Here is a 23732-nt window from a genome sequence, read left to right as displayed (position 1 = left end):
CTCATCCAATGTGAATAGGCCTGTCAAAGGAACCCTTAAATCATGCATGCTCTTTATTCATAATGTGATGAAGAATGCATGTAAATCTGTGTCTGAAAAAGATTTATAGAATGACTGGTGTGACATTCATTTCTCTCAGGGTTATGATTTCAGTTTCCTCCGGAGGGGACGGCCGTATGAAGTGTGCTCCGCGGGGAGCTGGACGACCCAGTTCATCGGAGGAAACATACTTGCCGTTTGCCATCGTAAGAATTAATTAAATCTATTGATCATCAGCCCTGAGCCAAAGCTGATTGCTGAAATCTCTTGCTGAGGTTTAAAATGTATTTGCCTTGAGTGTCTTCTGCATAAAATACCCTCCCATTGTAGAACATTTCCATTTGAACGTATTATTGATTTGCGATCTTGCATTACTTGTTATTGCATTGATCCAGACACCAACCAAAACCATTGTTTGGTTACTTATTGCACAGTGTAAAAAGTGAAAAAATGTACCCTTCTGACCGGACTTCAACTGCCCCCATGTCCCTTGTAACACTCCCTTCTCTTTGCCTGTTGGTCTCCAGTGTCAACTTCTCAGATTTCTGCCAAACCGTCATCATATTTTAAGGGCCAGAAAAATTGCCTGAAAACAAAAGACTTGGGTCCGGAAGAAGTCATCCAGGAGTTTATCACCGAGCTGAGAGCACAACAGATAACTGGAGCTGTCACGAATAGTACCCTCAAGTGTAACTAACATAAATCAGGGACTGATTTAGATGTTGCGGAAAGATTTCAGTTAATAATTAAGATGGAATGGGTGGCTCACCATTACTCTGAGCGAGTAAAATTAAGGCCTAGTCGTGATCGCAGCGACCTGTGTTTGATTCCTGACCGTGGTCCTTTGCTCCATGTCCTCCCCTCTCTCTCCCATACCTTCCGGTCTATCTCACTCTATAATAAAGTATAAATGCAAAAATGAATCTTTAATAAAAAAAACATTCATTAAGATGGATGTATATGTTTGTGTCAACATGTCTAAAGTCGGGCTACAAGTTCTAAAGACTAAGTTTGTGCATGTGTGTGTATGAGATATATAATCGAAGATTTAATGGATGCCTCTGTAATAATGCAAAAGGCCAAGGGGTTGTACAGTATTTGCATTATGTTGTGATTGCATATGGGTGACTTAGCTTAATGCTAGTTGTTTATTACAACCAATCCCATAGTTGGGTCGCGGCCACATCAAATGGGATTGCAGAACCTCAATAGCTATCGACTTCTCGATCCATTTATTAACATTCAGTCATTTTTACCAGAAGTAGGCCTACCAAAGAATTGCCCTTTGGAACTGAAGGCACTCTAATAATCAATTATGTAAATTACTTCTCCCAGTGATCACTTATGCTGCTTAGTGTTAAAGGTAAAAAAGGTGGATTGCAACATCAGAGAGATACCAGGAGGTGGCGTTAGAACACTGTCAATGACCTGTAACCAGCCGTGAACAGTAACAAAGTATTTGCCAGAGCTAGATGAGATTATTAAACAATTGAATATTCTTGGCGAGTTATTATTCTATTAGGAGTATCAGTATAACTATTTCATATTCAATGTTTACTTTGAATATGAGAAGGCGGGACCTTTTCTTTAACTCAGTGCAGTAATTTTTAAAGCATAGTTTCAATAAAGTTTGAATTAAAATGGAACATAAAAACAAACTGTCCAAGAATCTATAAAACACAAAGAGTTCCTGTATGTGTGGCTCCCCTTAATGTGGCTGGCTTTGCATTCTGGTGTCTAATTTCTAAAAAAAAAAACACACACATGAAAAGGACAGGATTTAGTTTGATGACTGTTATGTACAAGATTATATTAGGTATTGTTATGGTACACATCTAAAGCTGAAGAATTAAGGACTAATTATTATTATCTTGTGTATCTTAAGTGATCATGCATGCGTTCAAACCTATTTACACAGTCTATGGCAGGGGTGCCCAACCTTTTTTGACCCAAGATCTACTTTTCAAGTAGCCAACCTCCCGAGATCTACCAGCAAACCTACCTTCAAGCGGGGGGGGGGGGGGGAGAAACAATTGTTGACGGCGGGGGGGGGGGGGGGGGGGGGGGGGGTAGAGAACAATTGTTGACGGGGGGGGGGGGGGGGGGGGGGGGGGGAGGGGGTGGGGGGGGGGGAGAAACAATTGGCGGGGGGGGGGGGGGGGGGGGGGGGTAGAGAACAATTGGGAGGGGGGGGGGGGGGGGGGGGGGTGGGGGTGTATCGTGAACCTACGGACTTCAGTGGGGGTTTCATTCCTCTGCGCACGGCACCTTCTCAACGATAATCAATAATCTTCCTCCCACTCAGGGTGAAAATGGTAGGTCTTAGCTTGTTTCCCCTCAGCCATGCCAACGTTTAGGAGTGTGTACCTACTGTTGACGGCTTTCAACTGCTGTTAACAGCACATGCGCTACCGCACGTATATGTCCCGCAAATTTAATTTTATTAAAAAAAAAAAAATAAAAAAAATTTTTTTTTTTTTTTCTTCACCCCCTCGCGATCGACTTGGGATCTGTCGGCGATCTACTGGTAGACCGCGATCGACTGGTTGGGCACCCCTGGTCTATGGTCTCACACACAGTTTATTTTCTCACTTGGCAGTTAAAGGCGTTCTAGGTAAGATTAAAGCGCTACTATTTGAGTGTTATTTGTTTGAAATGGCCATCTGTCCTCTATAAGAGCGTGACAATATCTGTTTAGCGCTGACTGCACCTGCCCTATGTATGAGGCAGAATATATTTTAGAGCGCCACTGGCCATCTCTGACAAACATTCCCACATTGTTTAGGAATCAATCTTGAACAACTGTCAATCACGTTGCGTGAAACCCAACACGTGTCAATGGAGGAGAAAGGTAAGAGGGAGGGAGCAGAGAGGGATGGTTTTAAGGTTTAGTTTCAAATTCTTGGTCTCTTATATTCCTAACCATCTCAAATCTTACTTGCCCCTCAGAACACAAGATTAAAACACACAAGTAATAACAACGTGCATGCTGTTTACATAATGGCTACGCAGAGTGCGGTACTCACAGATTGTAGAAAGCGTATCTCTAAACTGAGGGCCTTGCGCACAAGCTCCAAGTCCCCTTCTTTCAGCAGCTCCTGCTCCTTCTTTAACCTGGGTAACAAATTCACACACCACACTGACATTTTCTTTACTTTCCTGACCAATATTTGCTTTGCCAAACACAATTGCTAGCCTCATTGAACTCTCTGGTGCAATCGTGCTTATTGCCTCAGAGGAGTTAAGTCTGAATCACAGACCGAGTGTTCAGTTTTTTTATCTTATTTGTCAGGACATTGCGGAAATAATACAACGGGTTGAAAAGAAAACCTAACACAGGTGCTGCGTGTAAGGTTCTTCTAGCAACGGCTAATCTGCGACCCCTATCCTTGTTTCGGCTTTTCTACATACAAACTTTGAATACATCTAGTTGGTAAACAAACATCAAAATGAGAACACATGTTAAAGAACACTATTTAATCATTTGTATATCTACCATAAAAATGGACAACTCTGCAGCTGAAGTTCAGCTAGTCGGAAGGAAGAAGGTCATCATGTCGTATTTGAAACATGCTTAGATCGCAATGCCTCCTCAACACTCCCGCCCAAACAACAATGCTAAGTGGTTTACATCTCAAAGATACACAGACACTTTTTTATCCCATCAACTAACTTGAGGGGCTCATTTTACACTTTCTGACTTTAACCAGTGGATACAGATAACTGGTCAATGTTTCTAGTGACATTGTGGGATGAGTGGTTGGTCTGTTTGTTTGATCCTTTGCATTAATCAGAACCTTTTTTTTCATTTCAGAGCCTTATTTGAATCCCACATTAATTTGGGGAAAGTGACAAATTTACATCTAAGCAGATGCACAAAGCTAATCCTCTGCCCGCATTCCCAAAGAACAAAGTATTTATATAACACATAGCAATCTGATATGACAGTGGACCTTCGTCTTCCATTGCGGTAGCCATCATCAAGTTTTGCCCACTAAACAATTTATTTTTTAGAGGCCGGCACTCGCAAACGCTTTGATGTATTCAGTTACTCACAATCAATAATATGGGAGTTTAAACATGGCTTCTAAAGGGACAGTGTGGTGACTGAAGACATGACTGATGGCTTCATTCCAGGACATGTAATCATAAGAGTGAACGTCTCTTTCTCTTAGTCTCTCTCTTTCGCCCTCATCCTCTTCAAGCCGCTTTCCTCAGCCACCTTCCTGAAGCTAATTCGGCCAGGAAGCATTGTAGGAGATTTGTGCAACAAGGCACACAGATTCCTTCTACGGGCTTATTATGCCTGCTATGGGATTATGGGACTGATTATCAAATGATGATGATTATGGAATTATGATTTTGATGATTATGAGGAAAATTGAGGACTTCTACTCTCTCGGACAGCCAATGAAAGAAGAAACCATACACAGACAGGAATTGAATGATGTCTTACATCTTTGAGAAATTAGTTTAATAAAGTGGGCTTTGGTTGTCCTACTCTCGGATTGGAAGTGACCTTGGTTCAATGCAGGTCAGTAATATTTGTAATAATTGTAATCATCTAAATAAAAGCAACACACAACCAGCTATTGGGCATTTTGGGTGTGGGGGAGGGGGGCACATACAGGTCCAGGTGTTGTCGGAATTGGAAGCATCAGCACAAGGAAGATGCGTTACTTCCTTCCTGGAACGGTATTGATCTGCCTTTAATCAAATAAAGACCAATCTCTTAGCTGTTGAGGTCCAAGCAGCCAAAAAAGGGTCTGATGCTCAACCACTGGTGAATTACACACACAATCACACTAAACATTTCAAACAAACTACACACACACACACGCACACGCACACACACACACACACACAACCACACACACACACACATGGTAAAGTTGTTTGATGAAGATCACTTTTCCTTACCACCCTAAACCCTTTTTCACTCATCACTGTATTTCATGAGGAAATCATGATCAATCACATCAATACTTAATGGTCTTTGTTGGTGAATGACCTTTGTATGTGCTGAGAGGTCTATTTTCCATTTGCCTAAAAGCACATTGGGATATGGCACTCAATAAGGACACTGGCATAAACGTTGATTAACATCAATCCCATTTACTTGACTAATTTGATATATTATGAAATTGCCAAATTAGTCATTATTTCAATGTAAATATGTCTTTTTTTACAAACTATAAAAATCTGTCTTAACATTAGCTGTGTCTTTAGCTGTAATTTAACCTGAACATTTATTTGTCCAAAAGCAGGTAACTAGTAACTTAGCAATGCATGTTGTACATGAGTCCAACATGAATTTTTAAGCAGCCTGGAGCACAGCCATTTCTTGGATGCAGATGGACGTGACACTTAAGATGGATCTACATATCTCATGGATCTGTAGACTTTAACCCCTGTTTCAGAATGCAAACAGCCTACACTCTCTCTAGACATCCCTAGACATGTCAGTCTTGTGTCAACATCTAGCTTGTTCAGTTTTTCGCTGGTGCATGATTGCCGTACAATATTGTACAAATTCCTTCAGAAAGTCATGTTTATTTGAGAAAATGTAACTTGTATGCAATCATTATTCCTCATTATTGGCCTGAAAGACAAAACATGTTTGGATTATTCATCAACATGATTCATGTATTCAAGCACACACCTCTTCTTGGATAAAAATCGACCGTAGAGAAATAGATACGTTAGCATCCTGTGACCTATACATTATATGCTGCTCTGCACTTATTTCCCCTAACATACTTCCCCCTTGCTTCAATCACATTAGGCTTCCTTTCCAGATTTGTTTCTAGCTGGGACACCATATGAATCAAACAGGCAACAGATCAGACCCTTAATTAGACAAAAGGCCTTAATGACCCATTATTTACACTGCGAGACCTCCACTCCTGCCGGAAGCTTTCTGAGCAGTTTTTCACGTGTGTATTGGACTGCTGACAACGGAAAAGGCCAGCGTTGGCCATAAATAACCAACACACTGTCCACTGGGCCAACTAAAGGCGCTACAGCCTGTGTAGTTGCAGGTCATTCTGGTGCCCACGCCCAGCTACAATTCATAGTTTATCAGTTCTCTGTTTTTTTAATCGCTGGGGGCATAAGTATTGTCATGGAATGTTTTGATTTTACTGCAGATTGTTGTGCCAGTTATAAATGATGACATCCCAATGTAGTCGATAAAAAAGTACTTGCATATGTTTTACTCTTGCTGTACACCTCAAATTGGTGACAGTTACATTCATTTCAGACCCTTTCATTTCATGAAAGGGTCAAATAGCTGTCCTGATAGGAGAAAATGTCCTGATTGTTAAACGCAAAATTGAAGGAAAAGTTACATATAGACCTCTTTTTGGTTGTCGGAAATAAAGTTACCAAGACTCTGGAAAAAAAATGGCAGACACGTCAACATAATGGTAATCTTCACAATAACTGCACCAATATGGGCTTTGTTCATCAGCATAGTAAATAATTTGTGAGAGTCACCTCACTAGGAGTGCATGCAGGCTTGACTTGTTCTACCCCACCAAGGTGCTATCAACTGATTGCAGTGTTGTTGTGGGTCTGAGTTAGAGGAACACATTCTAAATTATTCGGGTACACCAAAATCTCCATACTAGCATACTGCATATTGGGTGAGTACAGTATGTAGCATGTCCAAAATCCTATTACACATAATATGCAAAAATACTAAGCATAAGCAATGTGTAACATTTCAACAAACTCATAGCTTAAAAATTCCTGGACATATTTCTGGTCAATGATGTTCGATAGTGACTCAATAATGTTATCAATAAAATCACATCCTATCACTATCCTAACTGAAAAAAAAAAAATGCTGGCCAGCCCATACCTCTCTATTTGTTCACAAGAATCGTAACAGCAACCACCCCAAACCCATCCCACTCTCCCTCCCCCCAGCTAGCCAAGCTGCTCTAGTTCACATCACACAGTTGCAAAGCCACTAAGAGTGGACAATATACTTGTGAAGATGTGAACGGCATCTTCACTGTGTTCAACCATGTTTTAAGATGCACATATTCCTGGCTGTTAGCCTTAATAGTCTGCAGCTGTGGCTCATAGGCTACTTGAGCAACACCCATTCTGGTGCTCCTTAAGAGGAGAAGAGTTCTAGACTGGAGGGAGGCTTCAGTTTGGCGAGTGACTCGACTGTTGTGGTATTGTTTTTAAGTAAAAATATGTTTTTATCAACAACATTGTGCGTCGAGGAAACTCGTTTTCACAATACTGTTGTAGATATTTTTTGTTTTGAAAGAACAATAAACTGGGAGGGGCTCCATCCTACAAATTGTAGCTTTAAAATACCCAGATTGCGTACTATCACTGGCGGAATACGAACTATGGACACTACAGTTGCTTGGATTACCCATAATGCATTTTGACAGGAGAATAACTTCTTTAACAAAACTATTAAATGGTACAAAAAACCTGTTCAACCCTATAACATCAACCCTAATGTACAGGCAACTTAATAAACTATATAAACAGTGTTGGGAAGGATACTTTTAAAATGTATCCAGTTACAGAATACAGAATACATGCCCAGAAAAGTAATATGCAATGTATTCCGTTACATCACTCAATCTGAGTATTGTATTCTACTTGGATTACTTGCACTTTGAATTGCATTTTATAAATGTAGGAATGCAGCATCAAATCCTTACAAAGCAGGCCTATTTTGGTGAGTTCTTCTGTTCAAACTGGCTGAATGTGTTAGGCCCAAGTCTCCCTGAAAGCGCACTATATTATGAAATGTAGGTGTTGCTGGTCTGGGGCAGGTGGGGGAAAGCGTCTGTGAAAGTAAATAATCATGGATATCCAGCGGGATTCACTCGTTGTGATATTGATTTGTTTCATACAGTTGTGGACCAGTCCACAACGATTTATGTGGGTGTCTGCCCAATACCCAACAGACATTGTTGAGCCACGACTCATTTTCAACCTTCCAAAGAGGCGTATGCTTTTTAGAACTGTATCGGACCAAGGTGCGTTCGCTTTCACATCTCAAGTAAACCGTACCAGGGTTCTTTTGGAAGCAAACCGAGACCAGCTGTTCAGGGAGGTCTCGGCCGGCTGATTTGGTTCGCATCGAAGTGAGGTGGTTGCATTTACACCAACGCAAACGTACCGATCCAAGGTGCGCACTAAATGCTGTTGATGTGAAAGCACGAATAAACTTGTGAAAAGAAGTATCGTCATGTAATCCATTAATTTCAACAATGTAACTGTATTCTAAATACCAACAATTTAAATTGCAAATGTAACGCAATACAGTTTTAATTTGTATTCTGAATACATAACGACGGTACATGTATCCCGTTATTCCCCAACACTGTATGTATATGTATATATATATATATATATATATATTACTGCTGTCAGTTAAACGCGTTATTAACGGCGTTAACGCAAACCAATTTTAACGGCGTTAATTTTTTTATCGCGCGATTAACGCAATTCTTTTATTTAAAAAATAAATAAAAGTTGTTGTTTTTCTGCCTCAAAACAAAGTAGCAGTAGCCTATGTTCAAGGCAGTATGTTTGTATGTTCATCGTTTAATTGCACTATAGGCATTTTTTTTGTATCGTCCTGTTTTGATCAGTATATGCCAATGTTGTTATCAATAAAAAAAAAATTGCACAAGGCAAGCCGATGCAGTTCTCCATGTTGATAAGAGCATGAAATGAGAAAAATTAATGGGACAAAGAAATCAAGGGATATTTAGCATAGAAAAAAACATTTGTGATTTTTTTTTGCGATTTGCGATTGCTCGCGATTAATCGTGAGTTAACTATGGCATTAATGTGATTAAACGCGATTATTTATTTTAATCGCTTGACAGCACTAATATATATATATATATATATATATATTTTTTTTTTTCCAAAAATAAATATAACTCTTTGGGTTTGTAACATATCAAAATATATGCCGCTGTAGTATGTTGTACATAGTAAACCGTTTCAGATGCAACCCTGTTCCATAGTCCATATTCTGCTTGAGCCTCCTAGGAGTCAGGATTTGGGGATGATCTCACGATCACCAGGTGCGGCAAATGAATATGTCTGCTAGCACACTTTGAACGTGTGCCCACTGGACGTGCTCAAAGTACGCTGTCCCTGGTCCTGAGAGGTCTTAAATCCATCAATGCACCAAAAGTCCATAAACCCATTTATGGACTTTTACAATTCGCTCACTTTATGGTGACGATTTCGTTGCCGGTAGAAAACACCACAGTCCTTCTCCATTTATCTTCACTAATAAAACAGCAATAGCTTCTCTCTAGGCGGCAAGCAAAATCCAAACTTCATTTGGAAGTTTAGATGCCTGTATTAAGAAATGTGCATACTAGTGATGGTTTCCACTAAGTAGTGGCTGCAGAAAATTAAGACATCCTAGTTCTCTACACCTCTAGACCTACTTGAGAAAGAACTGGGGGACCTTCAGATTCATATTTCTTTCAATTTTTGTATTGCTTTTATTTTCTGTCGGACCTCATGCTGACTGTTTCACCTTCATATATCCAGCAGTGGACCAGCTCTGCTATCAGCCATGCAAAAATATGCTTTTTTTATTGAATAAAAAAAAAAAATTATTGAAAAGAAATATTTTGGGCGCCTACAAAGCATTCATACATAAACTTCAGACTTAAAACGGTATTAGTGCAAAATAAAAGATGTGGCTCGCATTCATAGTGTGCCCCACATGATATGTCTTGTTATGTTATATTGTTATATAATGTTGTATGAAGCCATTTGGGTTGGAGTGCACCAGAGCTTTATTTGGTGATGACACTCAGACATCTCTGCGCCTGCGCACATCAGCACCATGCTCACGCACATCAGCAAATATTGATATACAGTATATACTGTATATATATATATACAAATATTCAAAATATAATACAAAAAAATGATATACTGTATAAATATTTCTAATGTTTTTATACTCAAAGAACTCACCTCATACAGGTGCTGTCTGTTTGGGGTTTCAGACTGACTCTCACACTCTCTTCTCTAAGAGATTCTGTCACTCCCTTGGCCTCCGTAATTTGCCGATCGAAGTCTACAAAAAAACACCCAAAGACAAAACGAAAAGCCACTACCACAATGAAACACATGGAAGACATTTTTTTCAGAAAACCTTTTTTCTGGGTTTCTATTATACAATTTTTTTTTGACGTTTTTTTCTCTCTCTCTCTCTCTCTCTCTCTCTCTCTCTCTCTCTCTCTCTCTCTCTCTCTCTCTCTCTCTCTCTCTCTCTCTCTGTCTTCCAAGCTTTACGTCTATATCTAGCCTTGGCCTTATCTCACTTTTCTTGCCTAGTTTTCAGTTCCTAAAGATAACTTTGACAGAATTAACTAAACAGTTTACAGAGACTTGTGGCACCAAGGGAAGAAGCAGTGAGTGGATTTGACATGAACAATGAAGATGTTGCATTTACCTTTGTTAATGTTTTCCAGGTCTTTCAGTTCAACCAGGAGGGCTTTGTTCTCCTCCAGCAGGGAGTTTATGCGACCGTTCTTCTGGTGCTCAAGCTCCATCTCTGAGTGTAAACAGGAGACCAAACAGCAAAGTCTTAGAAGGTCGCAAATAATGAGAGAGCTTTGGGTTAGTTGCCAAAGCAAAGCTCTTTCTCGTCTTCTGTGACTGGGCTGATTACTATAGGGGAGGAAATTAATATGCGTAATATAATACCACATTGAAATGAAAATATGCGTTATATTTCTATTGCATTACACCTCCAAAGCCTGGATTATGGCCATATTTGTTTTATGTTTTTGTTTGTTTTTAAGAAACAAGCCAAGTTTTAAGACTTAAAACTCCCGAGCCCAAGAGTTGGATTTAAGTTATGTTTTTCATTATGGATATGTTCAAAGGGAATTACCGTATTTCCACATTAGTATAGTTATGCTTGCTATCATGCATTGAAATGAGTGGTGTCCGTTATTGAGTCGTTCAGAGTAATCTAAATGGAAAACATAAATAAAGACTAGTACCAGATCAACTGTAAGCTTCAGCAGAGCACTCGGCATACCACCCGTGTCTTAGGTCCTCGTTGTGCGTTACCTTTATGTATGGAGTCCACTTCCCCCTGAAGCTGGAGGATCTCAGCTTGTGCCTGGCTCTCAGTAACTGACTCTCTGTTCCCAACCAGGCTGAAGCAATTGTTAAATCTCCCGATCTCTTCCAGAAACTGCTCCTGCTCCTCACTGGCCTCCGTTCTGATTCGATCCTGTCATGAATAAACTTTGAATTGCCATAAAGGGTTTTCTTTGATACTGTTTTATATTTTGCCAATTATGCAATGCAGCTTATCTTATCCGCTGGCATAAGTTTGCCTCACATGTACCTCATTGCAGTGCAATAGCAATATAAATACCTTAAGAAGGTAGTTTAGTCTTAAAACTATGGTACTTTGAGGGTGGAATATAACTTTTTTTCTCTTTGGAGAAGAGAGTCCTTGATATCCTCAGCCCTGTATAGCGTGTGCGTTGGTGTGTGCGTTTGTGTGTGTGCGCTTCCGGTACGGATCAGAACACTAGTCACCAGATGTTCCTTGAGGTGGCCCTGCTGACAGAGCAGTTCTTTCAACTGTCTCTCCGTCTGTTGCTCCTGTTTCTTCATTAGATCGTTTTGCAGCTTCATCTCATACAACTGCTGAGTCTGAGAGGACAGGTGGATGCAGTGTTAAAAGAAAAAAGTGTATTACCATGACAACAGAATTTACTCATGGACATATACTCTGAGAAAATAAATATTACCATTATGCACAATTTATCATCACATAGCAGAAATATGTGTTGTGGTCTCCCCACACCAGAAAACAATGAAAACAAACAAATCATTCATGAAGAGGCCTTTAGGAAATGCCCTCATGCATGACATCCACTTTTTGAGACTAGGGGTATCAGCAGTTGAATTATTTGGGTTTTATTGCTTTGCTTTTGGCTGGAGGGATCACCATTTTGAACAAATGTCTGAGAATATTTACAAAGTTTATTTTGAATTAATTATTTGTTTATTGAATGAGATAGGAAGATAAAATACATACGCAATCAGTTTGTTGATTATTGGATAGTGTATTATAGTATGATTATCAGAAACAAGTGCAATTTCATCTTGTTTCTGATCAAGATAAGAGATGGAGGGAAACATAAGGGTATTATATCTCCCACATGCTAAAGCTTCCTCGAATGACCCTGATATTGTCCGAGAAGAGTAGCACTGATTTTGTGCCAGTGTGCCACTTGCCATTGATCCTTGGGATTGGTCATGAAGCAGCTGATATAGATTAAGTGTCTCGATAAGTTATATAAACATATTTATACAATGTATTTTAAGACATGATGTTATGAAGCTATTCTAAGTATAACGTAATATGAAAGCATCGTACCTTGTTAAAAAGCTCTTGGTTATTCTTGGTCAGCTTTTCATTGGAGGCCTTTATTTTCTCTTCGTATCGGACGACTGAAACTTTGACTGACAAAAATATTGCTCCATGAGAAAGCATTTGGTCATCGTTATTATGTTGAACACAACATGTTAATAACAACTGGTCACAGGCTAGGATAAACTGACCTTCTTGTAACTTCGTAGTTTTCTCAGATAACAGCTGTTCAGTGAAGATAATTTGTTGAAACAGGTTATCCAAACTCATATTTATGTTTATATTTAAATCAGATTCAATGTTAAAGTAAGGGTCAAATTTCAAAAATCGGAACAATAAAAGTCGTAAAGTGGATTAAGCACGGGCACGAACAGAAACAACCAGACGTGCCTGATGGTTCATTACACAAACTCTCGCGGGAAGTCGACTTTGTTAACCCTGCGCGTGACCTGAGAGGCTTCCCGCTTCATCGACTCGTGAGATCACGCGAATCCAGCTGCCTTGCAAGTTCATGCATTCTGGTGAAGTTAAGTTAAGTTCCAACATATGTAGCCTAATAGTAGGCCTATAACGTATGTATATAGTTTAAAATATTATATAGAATAACATATGAACACATTTATATTATATAACATATGTATAGTATATAGTATAACAGTTATATTATATAGCCTACATAAATCGGTGTATTTGTTGAACAGGCGCAATAACGTGTGGCCTGGTGTGTTACGAACGGGGGTCTACATCAACCTGATGTTCATTTATAAAATTATATATTGATTGAGGCTTTCTGTAGATCAACGGATGTGGCTGACCTCTGACCTGTGCCCGGGGAGCGGCCCTCCCTCTGGAGATCAGAAGAATAGCAAAGTCATCAAATCTTAATAAGACCATTATTTCAGTAGCAGGCTGGCTTTATTGTAATTTTATTGCCGCTCGGTTCCCTCGAGGCGCCCTCCGCTGAGATGGTGCGGATCGAAAAACACGATTCAGATTCAGGCTTTGTACGGAAGACGAGCTCGGTCTAGGTAAAGCTGTTGAGTTTAGGAGGATGTTAACGCTGTCTCCCATGGTTGCCATGTTCATCTTGATATTAGAGGCATTATATTATCTTGATATTACATCACATCCACCGTTGTTTTTTTTCCATAGTCGATGAGTGACAAAGAAAAAGGCATTGGCAAGATTAATAATGTCTTGGAAAAAGTCCTAACTGATCGGGTTTGTTAATGGACTGCCAGTCTGCCACTGAAAGGTCTATTTAGTCCAGGCTACACCAACTGACTAAACTTTGAGTCGTTTACATAAGGGCATTGCGACAGCAATGATATTCTTTAGCTGAAAGATCCCTTTTGCATACTTATATCTATGAATTATTGAACACATTGTCTTTATAGCAAGTGCTTAAACATCCGCTAGATGGCGGTAGTCACTTAATATATCCTTCCTTTTCCGCCGCGTTGGCCTTGGGGCCACGTTGGTCCTGAGGCCAGTGGGTCCTGTTGGCCCAGGGGCCCATTCACAGGATCAACTAGAGATGTGGCATATTCATGAAATACGGATAGTCTCGTTAACCACTCAAGACATATCTCTAATTAGGTCTCTTGATTAAGTCCATCTGGTATACAGCCTAATGATCGCCTTTTGCTTCTCAGCTGTTTTCTTTTTCTCATTTCCTAAATGGTCTGTTAACATGTTATTATCAGGGACTGGGATTTAAGACCCATGTGCATTAAATCGATATCCCGGTGTGTAACGATTCCTGTGCGGGCTATGTAGATATTTACTTATTTATCCATTGGCTTAAAGGGTTGACGCGTAGCTTGTAAGCCTTCTTTAAGAAAATCAAAGTCCAACACAATCAATGCCGATACAGGCTTATATCATACGAGGAGTCGTTAACCCAGTTCTCCAGCCTTCACTCTCTGACTGGCTGCAATTAACTCCATTATAAAATTTAAACCTATACAACACACACACACACACACACACACACACACACACACACACACACACACACACACACACACACACACACACACACACACACATCAATAATTATTTGCTGGGATCGATTACAAACGGTCTGTTAACTGCAACCGTATGTTTTATCACTTTGTACCTATTTGCAGTTACAATTTTATATAATTGAAATTTTTTAACAATTTAGTTCACTTTAAGATCGGGTTATTCTGGAAGGAGACCGGTCTGAGGCTGAGGCTCCCCTCCAGACGGAGCGTGCGGCGGCTGAGCGGGGAGTGCTGGGGGGCGGTGAGGGGAGCGGGGAGGGCTGGGGGCTTTGGCTCTATGCTGGACGGAGCGTGCAGCAGGGGGGTGAGGGGAGCGGGGCGGTGAGGGGGGACTTTGGCTCCATGCGCTCAGACGCGCACATTCGAGCAGCTTCCCACTCACTGGAGTTGGAGCCACACTGAACCTCGTCGCTCTTTGCTTTGACTCCAAACAACCCCAGGAGCCGGAAACCTTTTTCTTTTTTAATAAATGGTTCTTGCTGTGTGTTTTTTTTTTGCTGATATAGTTCAAAGACTGTGGGGGGATCTGAAGGAGGGCACTTTGGGAAGCTGTTAATAATTTCTCGCATGAAGCGAACCCCTTGGACGCTGGACCGCGGAGTGCGCACCCTGTCGGAGTCTGCTGCTCTTCAATGGATTTCAATACGGACGCGATGCTCTGGACCTTAAACTACTGCTAAGACTGCTTTTTGAAGTACACCTTATTATTTTTCTATCTGTCCATCCCTCGATGTTTCCCACCGACAGAAGGACGATGATCTTCGCAGCTCTCTATGCGCTTCTGCCTCTTCTTGGTGAGTTGATTTGGTTTTGTTATTCTTCACTCTCTTGCTCGTGTTCCCCGATCCCCGATCCGGTCGGTAAACAATTGTATGTGTTGCTTCATGAGGAGTGCAGTGGGTGTGTGTCTGTGTGTGTGTGTGTGTATGTCTGTGTTCAGGACCGTCAGTATCCGACCAAGAAAGTCCATCGCAGGCAGCTCTGCGTGAGAAAGTAAATAGTGTGTATAGCTCTAATACACCTTTTCAAACACTTCTCCAAACAAGCAACACATCACTTTTGCGAAGACACAATAATCTATATGAAAACGTACATTCACAATTTTTTAACGAAACCTTTCGTTGTGGTCGTTCTTGTATTATCAGGTCTATGCCATGTGATGCGCCGCATCTTTTTCTGTTGCTCCCACATTCCCCCCATCGAATGGTTTATATGTTAATCCCCCAAAGCAGCTTAATCTCAGAACATTTAGCCTTCCCTTAAAGGAAAGAAAAAACAACTATACTCTATTAATAATAATTAATAATAATTGATAATGATGAGTATGATTATTATTATTATAAGCATTATTATTATTATTATTAGTAGGAGTGGTATTATCATTATTATTTATTTTTTCAATGCCCAGATGTGTGTTCGCACGCCGAGGAAACGGTGCACGCCAGCTCGCCACACCACCTGGACTGCGTGAGGGCCAGCGAGCAGTGCCAGAAGGAGCAAGCCTGCAGCACCAAGTACCGGACTATGAGACAGTGTGCGGCCGGGGGCAAGGAGAGCAACTTCAGCATGGTGGCCGGCCTCGAGGCCATGGATGAGTGCCGGAGCGCAATGGACGCGCTCAAACAGAGCCCCCTGTACAACTGCCGGTGTAAAAGAGGCATGAAGAAAGAGAAGAACTGTCTGCGCATTTACTGGGGGATGTATCAGACATTACAAGGTGTGTATTTCATACGCCGTGGTTTATTTAATTCGTCACTTGGCTTTGATGAGCTGCAGCTTGTGACAATAGGGAATATTTAAATGTGAAAAAAAAAATCCCCATCTTCCCGTCTTTAATCCCTGCCAAACCATCTCAGATCATGATGACTCCATCATAATTTCACCTCCTAAAAGTAGTACCCCCGCACGCTTAAAACACACTCACATTGAGATAAAAAATACATTTGGTACTTTTAAACTCTCCTCCTAATTCTCTTACATTCTAGCCGTATATTAACTTCTGTTCTACATACTTTTATACCCTGTGTCTGTTCTCAATGAAACTGTTCTTAATGATCCTTTGTTGAATACAAACCATTTTTGTTTTTGTAATTCTGATTACTCCAAAATCACTTCCCTTGAAGGTAATGGAGCATGAGGCCCCTCGAGGCCGTGCCATCTCAAAGAGATGTGGTGTGTTTGTATACGTGTGTGTGTGTGTGTGTGTGTGTGTGTGTGTGTGTGTGTGTGTGTGTGTGTGTGTGTGTGTGTGTGTGTGTGTGTGTGTGTGTGTGTGTGTGTGTGTGTGTGTGTGTGTTTGTTTGTATATGTGTGTGTGTGTGTGTGTGTGTGTGTGTGTGTGTGTGTGTGTGTGTGTGTGTGTGTGTTTGTGTGTGAGTCCGTGCAGTGAGCTCACTTCCAGTTGCACAACACAGCTGACCAAGCTGCCTAACCAAGCGTGCGGGTGTGTGCCACCATGGATATCGACTGACCCAAATACCACCCCCTTCCCCTGCAGGCCAATGTGATGGGGGGGGGGGGGGGGTGCTGTCATAATAAACAACAAAACACACAGAGGGGGGCAGGGTGGGTCCGGGGTCAGACCCTGGCCTGTCAGACTGTTTCTGAGACCTGTCTGTCTGTCCCTGCGTTCGTCTGTCCCTCGGTCAAGGTGGCACTGTCTTTCTTGTCTAATGCCTGGTGCTCTATCTCCCATCCCAGGGAATGACTTCCTGGAAGACTCCCCCTACGAAGCGGTCAACAGCCGTCTGTCTGACATCTTCCGCCTGGCTCCAATCCTGGGTAAGAATCTTTCCATTCACCCTGTCCTTCCTGGGTTATTTCTTCTGTTTTGGTTTGATGTGTCTCCTGGCTCAACGTTTTTCTATGTTTGAAACTATGTTAACGTTGGTCAAGAAGGAAGCTATCTACAAGCCTCCAAGCTGTGCATGCTTCTGAACCAAGGTTCTCCCCTGTCCCGTCGAGTGTGTGTCCTGCCTTTGGATCTCTCCTACTGTATATCTCTCCTTCTGTGTCCTCCCCTAACACAGTGCATGCCAGCTCTGCAGTTATCAAATCTTTGCACGGGGAGCTTATACTTCTGTGTGCACACTGGTATCAGGTGGACACCCTTCTACAGAGTTTTCATTAGTGTTGTTATTGTTGTTTGGATCAGGTTGCAGGTATAGTTGCAGACCTCGTCAACAGTTCAATGGAAATTATGTGTTTGCCAAAAGCTTGTTTGAGGTGGGCTGTGAGTATGAGGGTTGAGAGGTCTGTGAGTACCGCTAAGAGCGTGAGACGGGGTTGAGAGGTAATCTTCCCCTCGCGGGAGAGCCATGTTGTCAGCCTCCATTAGATGGCAGTGTTCTTCCCTTATTCACCAGACACAGACAACACACACGCAAACGCACACACACACACACACACACACACCTGATCCTCCTCTGCCCTGCACTTGAGACAGTGCAGGGCATATTGTATTGTATTGCGTTCCTTTTGGTGCAATAATGTTATTTTTTTGTTGTGGCTTTGATAAATAGGAATCCCACATCGAGTCAGTGAAAAATATGGTAACCTTACCTTTCATAAAATCACATTTTGATCACCTTGAATTAAGGAATAGGTGTGTGAACACATGGGTGTGTTCTAGAGGCAATGTGCTTGAGATACTTTTTTAGATGGATTCGAACACGATAGGTCAATCAATTTGTGGATCTGCATAGTTTTGAACCCGAATGTGAGTCCAGAGATCAAGAGAAAAACACAATACAAATTGTGTCGGAAGGACTTCTGTGACTGACTGACTGACTGACTCTGTAGTCGTGACTCCTGTATCTGGGTGACACATCGGCTCTGGAACCCAAGCTGCAATCCAGTAACCGCCTGTAGCAATATAACTCAAGAGCGGAACTTACTGCTTTTCATCAATGCCTCTTTTATACTGTTCATACCCACCCAACCGCCCACCATCACAACCCACCCTCTCTCCCACGCGCATAAGTGGAAGATTGATCACTTAGAAAACGGGGGGACTATCTCCACAATGGAAAAGCTGTCATTGCCCCCCCCCCCCCCCCCCCTTAACATGCCAGCGCCCCTGCGAGTGAGGGAGGAGGCAACGCAGAGCCATCAAACCTTATGCAGTGCGGGGAGCATAGTTCACAGCGCAGCCATGTAACAACCCTCAATAACCCCCTCCACCCCCACACCCCCCACCTCTGGCAGCCTGAGCTATCGGCTGCTGGAGCGAGGGCACGGAGATTTACCGCGCCGAGCTCAGCCCAGGAAAGGTTCTCCTTATTCGCCATCTAAAAACCTCTTTATGTTGATTGACGGCTTTGCGTGATTTCTCATTCTTGCTCTCTCCATCTCTCTCTCTCTCTCTCGCTCTCTCTCTCTCTCTCTCTCTCTCTCCCTCTCCCTCTCCCTCTCTCTCTCTCTCTCTCTCTCTCTCTCTCTCTCTCTCTCTCTAAGAGACAGAGAGACCTCCAGCTCAACCTGACAGTGTCATTAAAGGATAGTTATTGAGCAATTGTGTGTGTGTGTGTGTGTGTGTGTGTGTGTGTGTGTGTGTGTGTGTGTGTGTGTGTGTGTGTGTGTGTGTGTGTGTGTGTGTTTGTGTGGGAGCAAAGCATTATATGGAATAGTATTGAATGGGAAATCAAAAAGTGCAGCGATTGCAGGCATGCAGAGTAATAGAAACAGGGCAACGGGGAAGCAACACGGGAGGGACTCGAGGGAAGCTAAGGAGAAATGAGAAACGCCTGAGTGGGCTGAACAAGTGATCTGCAGGGCGAGAGCCTACTAAAGGTGATGACAAACAGAGGGGATAAAAACATATAAACGTAACTTTCATTCTACTGAACATGACCTATGGTTGTCGTAAAAAGTTATGATTCTGTATATTGTTCCAAGTCCTGTATTCATTGTGGTCATTAATTATGGACCTGTGTAACTTCTGACTGCAATTCAACAAACCCAGTGTACAATAGATATGTTATTGTCTGTGTCTGTCCCGTGTTTGTCTGTTAAGCAGTAAGACACTCTGATCCCAGGCTGTTGGAACAATAGCCCAGCATATTTACTCAGCGCTTTCCTAATAGACCCCATAGGCCCCAACCAAGCCTCTAATCTCCAGCAAAATCCTCACACAATGTGCACTAATCTACAGTCACACACTAGCACATCCACCTTGCGTCGCACATATGAACGCGCACAGATACTAATAAGCACACTACAATTGTGTAGTATAATGCACACACTCGCAGGCACATACGCACGCACACACACACCAACACCTATTCTAACGAGAACACCTGTCTGCATCAGTCCGATTGTATTAATGTCAGTGACGCTATCACAGAGCATTCTGAGCAGATGGACAGCACCCTGTGGGAGTGGGGGGTTTCCACATAAAACCTACTCTTTCATAGACAGTGCATATTTAATGTTAGACTAGTGTTGAAGATTATTATGAATCCATTTCAAATGACAGTTTCTTGATAAAAGACAAAAGGACATTTTTGTAGTTGGTTGGCGCGACCAGCTGCATTTCACACTCAGAAGTGGGTTTATTTTCAAGTCCCTTAAGGATAAGATCGCATTGGAGGACGAGGACCCTGGATGGAAACAACACACACACACACACACACACACACACACACACACACACACACACACACACACACACACACACACACACACACACACACACACACACACACACACACACACACACACATGAAAGCACACAGACACAAACAAGCACACACACATATGCACGTACGCATGCACGTACGCATCACTGAAAGGTTCGTTGTCGGGGGGATTGATTTGGTGACTCTTTGGAGCATAAATAAACAAAAGATATGCAAAGTCCTAGTTTTATGGAGTAGAAACCTAGGCTGGTCATATTGAGGTCACCGCCCCTCTTAATATAAGGTATCCATTGTTCAGGAAACTGGTGCATGAAATGCAAGGTGAAGATGCTGCTGCCCACATTATGTCTGGCTGCAACTAATCAAATTAAATGTAATAATCTGAAGGATTATTACATGACATGATTTACATTTTTCTGTAATATTTATTTAATCCTTGCTTTCAAATAGGAATTATATTTTTTGGAGAAGAGGGGATGTATACTTAAATATGCATTCCATTTATATTGTTGCATTGTAATATTTAGATAAGGTTAGACTCAGGCCCTTCATAACTTTTCTATTCTACTTTAGTATTCTTCAAAGTATCAAGGGTGCTATGTTGGCCCAGTGTGTGTTGTTTGAGAACTCCAGAGATCCATGAGAGTAGGATTTAGCCGTTTGGTCACAGTTTGAAACCAAATGCCTTGTGAAGGATGTGTTTGTTGTTTGGATTGGATATTGGGGCAACCCTGCAATGGTCTGGCATCTGATTCAGGCTGAAATTGTTGGATGCAGAAATATCCTTCTAATATTATTTTCCGTATCAGTTTTTCTAGCCATACTCACATACATTTCTCCTGTTTAAAACGTTGAACTCCATGAACTTGAGTGCCTTTGTTTTAATGTAATTAAACCTATTGGCTCCACATTACCCCTGAAACTGCAGATTTTGCGCATGTGTATTCATTTGTTTTCTGAAACACGTTTTTTTGTCGAGAGAGAGAGAGAGAGAGAGAGAGAGAGAGAGAGAGAGAGAGAGAGAGAGAGAGGTATAGCAAGCAGCTGGAGCACTATACATTTCAGCTGCAGTAACATGATCACATCTTTTTCAGTCGCCAATCTACAAGCTCATTCCCTGAATACATTTGCTTTAAAACTCATGTTGTTTAATGGGCTTCTTTGTTGTCTTAATATTTCGTAATGCCTCGATAGTGTGAATTTCAATAGTATTTGTCTATGTTTATGCAGATTAAACTTACTCTCAATTCCTATAAACATCATTGGGACGCATATATGCACAATGACAGATAAATAAACATACGTTGAAAAAATTATGATTTCACACTTCACAGTTTTGGGATGTGATAACTCAGTGCGCTTCAAATGCTTTAATCTATTTTCAAAGTGGGGACATTTTTAAGAATTCATTTTTAAAATATTAATGCTATTCTCTGTTCTTTCAAGGGCACCACAGTTGTTCCAAAAGTTACATTTCCTGAACTCTATGTTTGAAAGCTTCCAGGTTCGTGACGTCCTTATTTACAGGTCCTCTGAGAGCAATTATATATCTGCACAACGTGGCAGGGGTAATAGTAACAGAGGATCCCAGAGACTGCAGGCTTTATGAAGATGGTACAGGCAGAGTGAACCGTTTTGTCTCTCTGTGTGTTCTGAACCTTTTCTTCTTCTCTCGGGCTCCGGCTGCTCTCAACCGTTTCATTTCCCAGTCTGGCCCCACGTTGGGCTTGTACAGCGTGAGAGAGAGAGAGAGAGAGAGTGTGGAAAACCCCTGTCTGAATATAAAACATGTCTGCATATCCCCCACTCAACAGCCACAAGATGCGTGGCTCGCAATGAATGCACCAAAGCCCAATATCTCCTCTCCTCTATCTGTCAACACTTCAGACATATTTTGTCCCCTCCGCCACCAACCCCACCCCTACTCCTCACTCCTACGACTCAAGTCAACCATCAAGTTTTAGTTTTGGGACTTGGAAGTTGACATACTGTATGCAGATGTTATTATTTGTGTGTGTGTGTGTTGGGGGGGGGGGGGACGCAGACGAGTCTGCGTCTGTTTGAATGTATGTGCGGTGTGTGCGTGTATGTGTCTGCGTATGTGTGGTGTGTGTGTGTGTTTGTGTGTGTGTTTGTTCATGTAAGTGCATGGCCAGGTTGAAAAGCAGAACCTTTTAAATCCATACGGTACATACTACAGAGCTTGTTCATCCATCTGCCGCATCCCTGGTTGAGTAGACACTGACTCTTACAACTAATGTGCGTGCGTGTGTGTGTGTGTGTGTGTGTGTGTGTGTGTGTGTGTGTGTGTGTGTGTGTGTGTGTGTGTGTGTGTGTGTGTGTGTGTGTGTGTGTGTGTGTGTATATCCATCTTATAGGAAAGAGGAATAGAGGTCATGAAGTATAATGTGTTGGGGCAAACATGATCTTTTTTTTCCTTCAGAGTTAGTAAACTGCATATAATTGATATCTTTATTTCACTCAGAAAGTTTTTTTGCATTAATTTAGACAAAATCCACTCAGATATGTCATGTAGGCTATCAACACACTTTATCTGCCTGCTGTTTAGAAGTTCTGCTATCACAGGTATTCGTATTTTGAAATTATTTTTGCCAGAACGAACCAAACGATTACACATATAACTAAACTTTCATCTTTGTTTTTATAATCCACAAACCATAATCCACAAACCTAATGTATTCAGACATTTTCTTAGAAAATGGAACAATACAACCAGGGACTTTGTCCGGAAGAATTGAGCCAGGAACATGGTGGGCACGGTTGGGGGTCGTGAATGCATCACGTCAACAACATTCATATGCAGGAATATAACGAGTGATATGTTGCCTGTAACACAGAACAACAGTTATGGTTTTCAGTTGCCTGGTAACATGGCTGTCCCGTACGAACGTCATGCTCATTACATCGTCGCTAACGATCATCAATTTCTGGGGCCTCATCAACATAGTTTTGAATCCCCTCTGCCTCATTTCCCAGTAAACTGCTCATCCACCTCAATAAACCACATGAGTCATTGAGTACATCGCCACAACTCTCTCCTCAATGCACTCATAATGCCTTTGTATATTCTGTTCCTGTCCGGCTGGACAGGGTTCGCTGTAAAAATACACTCCACTTCAATCCATATTGGATTCTTGTCTTTGTAGGCACAGAGACAGCACTCAGTAAACAGTGCTCACACCAGACTAGAGGAAACGGCGAGATCTGCCTGGGAAAGAGAGAATTGTATTGAAAGGTGACGTGCGCTATGTTGATGATTGAAAGCTGTTATATCTTTAAAGGAACTCGGAACGCCCACACAGTATGTTTTACACCTGATGGAAGTATGTTTTCTTTCCCTACTACCAATATACATTGGTAGTCAAGGCGGGGCCCTATTGTTGTTAAGGCGGCCGCCTTAACAACACAGTACTGGGGGAAACACTGCAGCATTTCATCCATCCATCAATCCATCAATCCATCCAAGCATCCATCCATCAATTCATCCATCCATCAATTCATCAATCCATCCATTCATCCAGCTATCCATTCCTCCATCCTTCTACTATACTATGAATCCATGAACGAATAAGTTACATC

The 23732-nt window shown here is 41.7% G+C and overlaps 1 long non-coding RNA gene across 1 annotated transcript; it reads right to left on the bottom strand.

The window, feature by feature from the left end:
• Positions 1-396: 396 nt before the first annotated feature.
• LOC130404590 (uncharacterized) lies at positions 397-10073 on the bottom strand. The gene is made up of 3 exons (XR_008904241.1): positions 10036-10073; positions 3066-3153; positions 397-1783 (listed from the first exon to the last, which is right to left on the bottom strand). It is a non-coding gene; the product is annotated as an uncharacterized LOC130404590 (long non-coding RNA).
• Between the last annotated feature and the right edge of the window lie 13659 nt (positions 10074-23732).

This window comes from Gadus chalcogrammus, chromosome 15, assembly GCF_026213295.1.
Source record: "Gadus chalcogrammus isolate NIFS_2021 chromosome 15, NIFS_Gcha_1.0, whole genome shotgun sequence".
Lineage (NCBI taxonomy): Eukaryota > Metazoa > Chordata > Actinopteri > Gadiformes > Gadidae > Gadus > Gadus chalcogrammus.
Note: the sequence above shows the minus strand (reverse complement) of the source record. Positions and strands in the feature narration are given on the sequence as shown.